Source organism: Phyllobates terribilis, unplaced genomic scaffold (genome assembly GCF_046119375.1).
Source record: "Phyllobates terribilis strain yellow unplaced genomic scaffold, ASM4611937v1 Scaffold_60__1_contigs__length_8166268, whole genome shotgun sequence".
NCBI lineage: Eukaryota > Metazoa > Chordata > Amphibia > Anura > Dendrobatidae > Phyllobates > Phyllobates terribilis.
The window spans coordinates 2,251,021-2,263,140 of NW_027362820.1; positions in this window are offsets into that span (position 1 = coordinate 2,251,021).

Below are 12,120 nucleotides of genomic sequence, written 5' to 3' on the forward strand. Positions count from 1 at the left end.
TTTTCTTCTGCAGCAAAAATGCTGTGTTTTACAGTACCATCTTAGTGAATGACATTTCTGAAATCTCATTCACATGCTGTTTTTTTTGCATTTTTTTTAAATCTGCAGCTTGTCAAGTCTTTCAGAGGTTTTGCAGCATTTTTCACCCATTCAAATGAATGGAAAAAAAAACACAAGTAAAAACACCTGAATTTTAAGCAGCGTTTTTCCTGCCTCCTTTGAATTTTGAGGTAGAAAAAAAATGCTGCCAAAATCCAACTTGTGAACACACCTTTATCCTGGTTGTGTTCTAATTGGATATAAAATAGAACGGCCATGATAACATGGGTATTTAATTGTATGGTGTTTTCACTTTATATATTACCAGGCCGCATTCTATTTGCGCAGAGCTGCTCCGTGAAGATTCTATCACAAGATTCCGTGATGACATCACAGGTGATGGTGACATCACTGCTCACAGTCGCTATATATACAATGCACATAGGCTCACCCGTGCCTTTCTTGGCTCTATAGTGACTGATAGCACTTGCAGTTTTTCACTATGGCTGGAATTGTTTTGGACATTCCTCAGGTAAAAGCACTATTGATGATCCTTATGATCAATCGTCCTAACAGTGTGCTTCTACCACCCGATGGCGTCCTCAGCTTCACTCACCGGCTGGTGATGGAGCTAGTAAAGGATTGCCTGACCAAACACCGACAACGTCGTCTAACATCAGACTATCTGACGGATTTACTTCAGAACATCAGGACATTACTACACCAGGTAAGTGGCGGACACTCTGCACAGAACATCTCAATATTAATAGATAATAATGGAGGGATAGAAGCTTTTTCTTCTAATATATCGTATTTTGCAGACCATGAGACGCACCAAAAATTTTTGGGAGGTAAATAGGAAAAACATTTATTATAATAAAATGGGGTTCTGTCTTATAGTCCTGTCTTATAGTCCGAATTTTCGGTTTCTTACTGAGGGGGGTGGTGGCAGTGGAGCGAGCTCACAGGAGGCAGAGTCGCTGCTGCAGGAAGTCGGCAGTAGGAGTGGGGCGCTGCTGTGGGCCCCAAGCTGGGAGGAGCGGGGTGTCCAGAAGGTGCAAGGCTGCGGGCCCTGGGCTTCAAGGAAATGTTAGCGGTAATTCAGGAGGGGAGGCCCTGCTCTGCTTTGATTTCTCTGCAGTGGGCTTCAAGAAGTAGGCTGCTGGAGATGGCCAATACGCAAATTGAGATCTCAGCTCGTCATTGAGCCGAGATCTAAATCTTCACATGCACTGCCTCCAGCGGCCATTTGCCTGAAGCCCACCGCCAGAAAATCAATGAGCAGAGCGGGGACTCCCCTCCTAAATCACCGCTAACATTTCCTTGAAGCCCAGGGCTCGCAGCCTCGCACCTCCTGGATACCCCGCTCCTCCCAGCTCGGGGCCCGCAGCAGCGCCCCACTTCTACTGCCGGCTTCCTACAGCAGTGACCCTACCTCCTGTGACCTCACTCCACCACAGCCACCCCCCTGGTAAGCTACATTCAGACAATTATTATTATTAATAATCTGTCTGATATGCTGGGGTGGAGAGTTCCAGAGTAGGAGGATGCACGGGAGAAATCTTGTATGCGATTGTGGGAAGAGGAGATAAGAGGGGAGTAGAGAAGAAGATCTTGTCAGTATCGGAGGTTGCGTGCAGGTAAGTACCGGGAGACTAGGTCACAGATATATGGAGGAGACAGGTTGTGGGTGGCTTTGCATGCCAAGGTTAGGGTCTTGAACTTGAGTCTCTGGGTAATGTGGAGCCAGTGAAGGGATTGGCGGAGCGAGGGGAAAAGCCAGGGAATAGCGGGGGGACAGGTGGATTAGTCAGACAGCAGAGTTTAGGATAGATTGGAGGGGTGAGAGAGTGTTAGAAGGGAGGTCAAAAATTTTGGAAAAAAAGGCATCTTATAGTCCAAAAAATACGGTAAAACACGAGTCCCCAAATACAGTATGTAGTCATTGTATCTGCAGACAGAGAACCGATGTCACATACAATTTCCGCCTCCATTCTGACCGCTCTCATCTCAAAATTCTCCTTTCCATTTTTCCTTCTTTATAGGCTGAAGAAAGATCTCAGACTGAAGATTTGGCTGTCTTTAAAGAACTGGCCGAAAAAGTCCTGTCTATACTAGAACGCTCATTGGAACGCCCGGTAAGGATCAATATTAATAGACGTATCTTAATCCACCGTATCTGAGGAGACTTTCTGAGAAAAGGTCTGAAGATGGCGCGGGATTTGTATCGTTACAATTGGTGCATCTGTAAATGTTGGTTTAGTCCTTCATGATTTATGTATTTGGTGATTTAGTGAAATCTTCCACATATTAATTATATATATTATATCTATCAGGAAACAACAGGAGGCGACACCAAATATGGGCAAAATGTGACCCCGAAAATCCCTGACCCTAATAGGAGTCAGCCGGAGCTGAACAGCGATCTGATTACAGGTGAGCGATCACCCGACCTTCTACAAGGAATGTCCAGATATTACAGAGGACGGAGGATAATGTTAGATTTACTCTCTACTCTGTGTAGTGGGAACCTGGCAGCACATTGTTACATATAGAAGTAGTGGTGTGACGGTATAGGCCATTGTCCCCTAATAATAATTGTTTGTAGAAATCCAATGTGCCAGTCAGGAGAAATGTAAAGTAGACACCATATACAAATCAGAATGGAAGTGCACTGGGGGCGTGAAAGAAGAAATCCAAGTGCAGTGACACGCCCCCAGTGCACTTCCAGGCTAATTTGCAAATCTCTCCTATGTTTCAGCTCTCTTACCATCACTCATATGTGCAGCGTGGGTGGGGGGTTCCTCATTCATGTGATGGAGGGTCCATTCTGCAGTGCTATAGCAAGTAACATGAAATAAATTAAATTTAAATTGCATTACTGCTCTAGAAAATGGGAAAAAACTAAGATACTGAGCACATAATTTGGCCAATTCATGAATGCCCAGCAGCCAATGACAAGGCGATCTTTTTGTTGGAATCCTCTCCTAATGTGAATCCTCTCCTAGGCTGAAGCCTACATTTATATTGGTAGGTAGGATCCTGTTGTAATTAAAACCACCCCGGGCTGATGGGTGGAGATAGGTTCCCAGCACAAAAGGTCGCCTTGCCGTGACTGCTGGGCATGCACCGAGCAAAAGAAGGTCGCCTTGCCGTGGCTGCTAGGCATGCACCCAGCAAAAGAAGGTCGCCTTGTCGTGACTGCTGGGCATGCACCCAGCAAAAGAAGGTCGCATTGTTGTGACTGCTGGGCATGCACCCAGCAAAAGAAGGTCGTCTTGCCGTGACTGCTGGGCATGCACCCAGCAAAAAAAAAGGTCACCTTGCCGTGGCTACTTGGCATGCACCCAGAAAAAGAAGGTCGCCTTGCCGTGGCTGCTGGCCATGCATGAATTGGCCAAATTATGCGCTAAGTATCTTCCTTTTATCCTATTTTCTACAGCAGTAATGCAATTCAAATTTCATTTATTTCATGTTTACATGCTATAGCGTTACAGAGTGCAACTTTGTTAGTTATGTATTTGGATGGCTACTCTTAGTATGCACCTGTTCACACCCATTTTCTTTTCGGAAGTGATGGTCAGTCTTTTGTTATTTATGAAGGGGTTCCTCCATCATTTACATTACATTCATCTATGGATTCCCCGTATATTCTCATATTTAGAATCCCCATATAACAAGTATTAATCCCATTTACAGACATCTTGTAATTTCTCCATTATATTGCTGTATTATCTATGTAGGAATAATATCCTCTAATACATTTCATTTCTTCATCATTATTTTAGAAACAACTGAGCTGTCGAATCCTAACAATGGAATTAGTGAGATCCCGGAGATCCAAGAATCCGTAAGTATCATAGAGGGGGATGCGTGTGTGTCATCAGATCATGGGGTGTGAATGACTCGTCCAGTATTATCCCCCATACAACCATGGGACGTCTCTATTCTAAGTGTAGATGACCCTATGGTGTTAATTACATTTGAATTACAGGGAATCTGTCACCAGGTTTATGCTATTTGGTCTGAGAGAAGCATGATGCAGGGACAGAGACCCTGATTCCATGTGTTGATTACTTTACTCGGTGGAGCAGTTGTGATAAAATCACTATTTTTTTCTGCTGCAGAGCTCTGAATGCTGAGTCTTGTATAACCCCGCCCACACCATTGATTGGCAGCTTTCTGTGTACACTGTGCATAGGCAGAAAGCTGCTAATCAGTGGTGGAGGCAGGGGTACAGAGCAATAGGACTACCTGGCTAGACAGATAGTCTTCTAGTGATAATCTACTGATTTTATTGAAACAGCCACACACAGCCTAGTAAGTAACACATCACTGGAATCAGGGTCTCTGCCCCTACATCATGGTGCTTTCAGAATACATAGCAAACACCTGGTGACAGATTACCTGTAAGTCCTCCTCTGTGTGATCTCCCACATTATCCAGAATGTTATAGTAATGTATGATGACCGTTGCAGGGCGGCTCCAGGATTTCGTGGGCCCTGGGTGAAAGAGTCTCAGTGGCCCCTTTAACGCATACCACGATTCATGATGCACAGATACCGCAGATAAATATATATATATATATATATATATATATATATATATATATTTATAGTACAAGCCCGAAGATTTCACTTCTTACATTACATGAGCGATATCTATTGTAAATTCCACAATAACTCAGAAAGCGGCGAATCCTCACAGCTCACAGTGCAGACCGGACAGTAATGTCCTCCACACAGTATAATGGCACCACATAGTCCTCTATACCGTATTATGAGCTCCATATATTGCTCCATATAGAATAATGCCCCATGCAGGCTGTGACCCCCCACATAATGGCCCATGCAGGCTGTGCCCCCCACATAATGCCCCATGCAGGCTGTGCCCCCCACATAATGCCCCATGCAGGCTTTGACCCCCCACATAATGCTCCATGCAGGCTGTGCCCCCCCACATAATGGCCCATGCAGGCTGTGCCCCCCACATAATGCCCCATGCAGGCTGTGCCCCCCCCCCATAATGGCCCATGCAGGATGTCCCCCTCCCACATAATGGCCCATGCAGGATGTCACCCCCCATATAATTCCCCATGCAGAATGTCCCTCCCACATAATGCCCCATGCAGGCTGTGCCCCCCCACATAATGGCCCATGCAGGATGTCCCCCTCCCACATAATGGCCCATGCAGGATGTCACCCCCCATATAATTCCCCATGCAGAATGTCCCTCTCACATAATGCCCCATGCAGGCTGTGCCCCCCACATAATGCCCCATGCAGGCTGTGCCCCCCCACATAATGGCCCATGCAGGATGTCACCCCCCATATAATTCCCCATGCAGGATGTCCCCTCCACATAATGCCCCATGCAGGATGTCCCACCCCACATAATGCCCCATGCAGGATGTCCCCCACACATAATGCCCCATGCAGGATATCCCCCCTACATAATGCCCCATGCAGGATGTCACCCCCCATATAATTCCCCATGCAGGATGTCCCCCCCACATAATGCTCCATGCAGGATGTCCCACCCCACATATGGGCCCATACAGGATGTCACCCCCCATATAATGCCCCATGCAGGATGTCACCCCCCCATATAATGCCCCATGCAGGATGTCCCCCCAACACATACTGCCCAATGTAGGATGTCACCTCTCACCCCATATATTGCCCCATGCAGGGTATCACCTCTCACCTCATATAATGCCCCATGCATGATGTCACTTCTCCCCCCATATAATACCCCATGTAGGATGTCACTCCCCCCACATAATGCCCCATGCAGAATGTCACCCCCCATATAATGCCCCATGCAGAATGTCACCTCTCACCCCATATAAAGCCTTATGCTGGATGTCACTTCCCCCCCCATATAATGACCCATGCAGGATGTCACTTCTCCCCCTCATATAATACCCCATGCAGGATGTCACCCCCCTATATAATGGCCCATGCAGGATGTCACCCCCCATATAATTCCCCATGCAGGATGTCCCCTCCACATAATGCCCCATGCATGATGTCCCACCCCACATAATGCCCCATGCAGGATGTCCCCCACACATAATGCCCCATGCAGGATATCCCCACACATAATGCCCCATGCAGGATGTCACCCCCCATATAATTACCCATGCAGGATGTCCCCCCCACATAATGCTCCATGCAGGATGTCCCACCCCACATAATGGCCCATACAGGATGTCACCCCCCATATAATGCCCCATGCAGGATGTCACTCCCCCATATAATGCCCCATGCAGGATGTCCCCCCAACACATACTGCCCCATGTAGGATGTAACCTCTCACCCCATATATTGCCCCATGCAGGATGTCACCTCTCACCCCATATAATGCACCATGCAGGATGTCACTTCTCCCCCCATATAATACCCCATGCAGGATGTCACTCCCCTATATAATGCCCCATGCAGGATGTCACCCCCCATGTAATGCCCCATGCAGAATGTCACCTCTCACCCCATATAAAGCCCTATGCTGGATGTCACTCCCCCCCCATATAATGACCCATGCAGGATGTCACTTCTCCCCTCATATAATACCCCATGCAGGATGTCACCCCCCTATATAATGCCCCATGCAGGATGTCACTTCTCCCCCCATATAATGCCCCATACCTCCATACATAAAAAAAAAAATCAAATGCTCACCTCACTGCTCACCAGCTATGGAGAGGTAAGTATTGTGCCGGCCGTGGTCCAGGGCAAGCATTGGGGGGGGAAGCAAGGCCCACTAGCTGGCACTGGCACCACTCTCCTCTGCTCACCGGTCCCATAGCACGCCAGGGTGCCCGACAGCAAGTGGGCCCCTCGCCTACTCAGGGCCCCGGCACTTGCCTGGGTGTGCAGGGTGCTAGCGCCAGGTCTGCCCAGCGTCCGGTTTGTATCCTCCCAACATCATATCAGTGTAAATCATCTGGGACATAATATGGGGGGAGAAGTTTTTGCATCTGTAACTTTTTTCCTGCATCTTCGATAAATCAGTATTATTTCTTATTCTTTTATAGAGCGTGATGGATTCATTGGTTCCGGCGAGAAAGCCGCATATGAGCGACTATGAAACTTCCAAACTCATCAGCAGTGGAAATTTTGGGTGAGATTTCTGTTGCCATAATCCACATTTCTCAGGGTTCCCTATGACAATGCTTCTGCCCCTGCACTCTGCCATTCAGTGTTATCATAGGGAAATTATATGATCTGTAGCAAATCAAACTGTAAGGAAAGCGATTTAAATAATATAATTACATATAATATAATATATAATAATATAATATTATTACATTCGCCTGTGCTAGACCCTCATCTGTTCTTATGCTGCCTCCTCCACCTGAGCTTTTCTGCTCTCCACTCTCATCTTTGTTTTGATGGGGGGGCACCATTATGAAGCTGATCAGAGAAGTTGGCTACACATGGTCACATGAAGGGTGACACTATATTGACGTCAATGACATCTACACCCTCCACCATGACCATGTGGGCCCAATCACTGGCCTCAGCAGCAGAAGAGAGCCCTGGAGCACATTCATTTTGGACCAATTTTATTTGCACTAAATTGTATTTGGTCAGTTATAGCGAATCTGCCCAAAGAGAATTTCGATAGATTCTCGTATCTATAATGTGACCTGGGTGATGGCTCCGGCAGAAGTGGCATTGTGGAGACCTCCAATAGGTGATCTATGTAGTGCTATTTTATGTATTTCTAGATGTGGATTTATAGTGGCGGCCAGACTTCTAGTATTAAACATATGCAAATTGTCTCTTCAGAGAGGAAGCAAACTAGAACTCCACCTATAGGAAGTAGCAATCCTAAAAGTCAATATCGACCCTTTAACAAGCCTTGTCACATGACTTAGGATAATAGCCAAAACCAAAATCTCAATTTGCAGGAACTGTGTTCTGGGGTACTGCCCCTCTTCAGTGCAAAGTGTGAGATATGGTTTGACTGGGTGAGAGGTGTCTGACCGGTATCCAAGGTGTTGACGTTTCTCCTTGCAGACATGAGGAGACTTTTAAGCCACAATGCTCCTCTGGGAAATAGGATTGCCACTTCCTATAGGTGGCACTAGGGTGCTAGTTCTCTTCCTCTCTGAAAAGAGACAATTTGCATATTTCCCAGAAGAGCATTGCAGCTTAAAAGTCTCCTCACTTTGACATGCTTAACATGGCTTTTTCCGCAAGGAGAAACGTTACCGCTTGGATCCCGGTCAGATGCCTCTCACCCAGCCAAACCATATCTCACACTTTGCACTGATGAGTGCTTGTACCCCAAAACATAGTGTCCGAAAATTGAGATTTTGGTTATGGCTATTATTCCATGTCATGTGATAAGGCTCATTAAAGGGTCGATATTGACTTTTAGGATTACTACTTCCTATAAGGGGCACTAGAGTTCTAGTTCTCTTCCTCTCTGAAGAGACAATTTGCATATTTCCCAGAGGATCATTGAGGCTTAAAAGTCTCCTCACATTGACAAGCTTAACATGTCACTCTCCGCAAGGAGAAATGTTACCCCTTGGATACCAGTATTAAACATATAATGATTTCTATAGATGAGGATTTATTATAACCGATGGATTCTCCTTCTCTCCAGGGCCGTCTACTTAGTGCATCATAAAGACTCACACCAGACCTTTGCTATGAAGAAAATGGCTAAGCGGAACCTAAATACTGCACAGAGATTGGAATGGGCCTTTCTGGAGAGGGACATCTTAACATTTGCTGATTGTCCCTTTGTGGTCTCCATGCTCTGCTCCTTTCCAACTAGATCTCACCTGTGTATGGTCATGGAGTATGTAGGAGGTAAGACACATCTATTGTATTATATTCAGCCCATGTCTGCTTTCATCTTATCACTGCTCATATCATTAGGACATTGTTGGTTACTTCCCCACAGAGCATTTACTATAGGTTATCTATTACCAAGATGCTCGTAAATTCATTGATCTTGGTGCAGGGGCGCTATGGGACTCATCAGTCGGAGGGGGTCTGTCGACGCTCGGCAGTGGGCAGCATCCCTCCACCTGTCATCACAATTTCAGCGGTATTTGCTTCTTCAAGGAGGTGGGGCTGGTGGGGGCAAAAATACTGAGTAGGTGGCTAGTAGGGGCCAAAATACTGAAAGGGGGCCGTATGACTAGATATGGGGGGACTGTGAATGCTGAGTGGAGGTCATCATATTAAGTGGGGTGATGTGGGGGTCCTCACTCTATATGGAGGCCCCCATTCTGTGTGGGGACTAGAGATGAGCGGTGTTCGACTTGAACTGTTCGCCAATCTCAAATTCGAGCTGTTTTGGGCGGTGTTCGAGTTGTTCGATGAACCCGAACGATTTGCAAAAAATTCGGCTGTTCGAGGTTATGTTCGATAACTGTTCGTGCACCAAAAGCGTGTCCTGCATGTCTGGCGCTATTTAGAGCACCAATCATGCAGGGATTGTCTGCCACTCACTGTAATGCCACAGCCATGGTGGTTGTGGCATTACAGTGATTGCCCAAATCGATGGGAACAGTGCCAACAGTGAAACATGAAAAGCCGGCAATTCAGCAGCGGCATACACCGGTACCCGACAATTTAGAACCGAAAGAATAGAGCATCACACATAGATTAGATAGATATAAACATGTCAGCCACATATATACGAAGTACAGTGAAAGTGCTGCTTACTGTACTTGTCATTTAGCGTAAAGGATTTATCAAAAAAAATAATAGTGTTTTCATGCACCGTCTCTTTAAAAAAGCCGGCCGGCAATTCAGCAGCGGTACCCGACAATTTATAACAGACAGAATAGAGCATCATACATAGATTAGATAGATAGAAACATGTCAGCCACATATATACGAAGTACAGTGACAGTGTTGCTTACTGTACTTGTCATTTAGCATAAAGGATTTATCAAAAAAAATAATAGTGTTTTCATGCACTGTCTCTTTAAAAAAGCCGGCCGGCAATTCAGCAGCGGTACCCGACAATTTATAACAGACAGAATAGAGCTTCACACATAGATTAGATAGATAGAAACATGTCAGTCACATATATATGAAGTACAGTGATAGTGTTGGTTACTGTACTTGTCATTTAGTATTAAAATAAAGGATTTATTATTAAAAAAATTGGCGTGGGGTTCCCCTTAATTTTAGGCTCTAGCGGAGGTTAAGCAGACGGCTGGGGCAGATGTTTGAAGCCTGGGAAGGGGGTAATAACCACGGAGCTTCCCAGGCTACTAATATCAGCCCCCAGCTGAATACATAGCCTTTACTAGCTATTAAAATGGGGGACCCCCCAAAAAAAATGACGTGGGGTCCCCCCTAATTTAATAGCTAGCAAAGGCTAGGCAGACAGCTGGGGGCTGATATTAATAGCCCAGGAAGGGAGCCATGAATATTGGCCCCCTCCCAGGCTAGAAACACCAGCCGTCAGCCGCCCCAGAAATGGCGCATTCATAGGATGCGCCAATTCTGGCACTTAGCCTCGCTCTTCCACGCTGCCCTGGTGCGGTGGCAGGGGGTAAAAGGGTTGGGGTTGATGTCAGCTTATAATGCCAGCTGACATCAAGCCCAGGTTAGTAATGGAGAGGCGTCTATAAGACACCCCCATTACTAACCCCATAGTCAAAGTTAAAAAAAACACAAACACCCAGAATAAAGTCCTTTAATTGAAATAAAGACACAATCCTTTATTGTTCTAAATTAAACCATACTTACCGTCACGCCCATTCCAGCTGAAGCCAACGATCTCCTGCAATAAAAGAAAAATAATAAAGCAACCTCATCCTTACCTTTCCATGGTTCCCACGACAGCTTCAGCTCTGCTACATCGAGATGACAGGCTGGACCGCAGCAGAACGCTGCCATCCAGCCTCTCATCCCGCAGACACTGAGAAGCGCAGGCTTGCTTGCGCTGCTCAGCGTCTCTCTGTGACGACATCCAGATGAGCCGAGTTCATGTCCAATGAACTCGGCTCACCTCATGCACGTCACTGACAGCGTGGGAAAATTCTCAAGCTGAAGCGGTGAGTGCAGGAGAATTCTCCCACGCTGTCAGTGACGTGCATAAGGTGAGCTCATGTCCAATGAACTCAGCTCACCTCCTGCACGTCACTGACAGCGTGGGAGAATTCTCCTGCACTCAGCGCTTCAGCGTGAGAATTCTCCCGCTGAAGCGCTGAGTGCAGGAGAATTTTCCCACGCTGTCAGTGACGTGCATAAGGTGAGCTCATGTCCAATGAACTCAGCTCACCTCCTGCACGTCACTGACAGCGTGGGAGAATTCTCCTGCACTCAGCGCTTCAGTGTGAGAATTCTCCCACGCTGAAGCGCTGAGTGCAGGAGAATTTTCCCACGCTGTCAGTGACGTGCATGAGGTGAGCCGAGTTCATTGGACATTAACTCGGCTCATCTGGATGCCCTCACAGAGAGACACTGTGGAGCGCAAGCAAGCCTGCGCTTCTCAGTGTCTGCGGGATGACAGGCTGGATGGCAGCGTTCTGCTGCGGTCCAGCCTGTCATCTCGATGTAGCAGAGCTGAAGCTGTCATGGGAACCATGGAAAGGTAAGGATGATGTTGCTTTATTATTTTTCTTTTATTTCAGGAGATCGTTGGCTTCAGCTGGAATGGGCGTGATGGTAAGTATGGTTTAATTTAGAACAATAAAGAATTGTGTGTTTATTTCAATTAAAGGACTTTTTTCTGGGTGTTGTGTTTTTTTTAAATACTTTACTAGAAATTCATGGTGGTCATGTCTAATATTGGCGTGACCCCATGAATTTCGGGCTTAGGGCCAGCTGATAATGCCAAGCTGACCCTAACTCCTTTATTACCCAGTGAGCCACCGCATCAGGGCACTGGATGAGTTGGGTACAGCGCCAGAAGATGGCGCTTCTATGAACGCGCCATTTTCCGGGGTGGCTGCGGACTGCAATTTGCAGCGGGGGTGGCCCAGAAAGCTTGGGCCTCCCTGCGCTGCGGATTCCAGCCCCCAGCTGCCTAGTTGTACCTGGCTGGACACAAAAACAGGGCGAAGCCCCACGTCAATTTTCTTTAAATTATTTC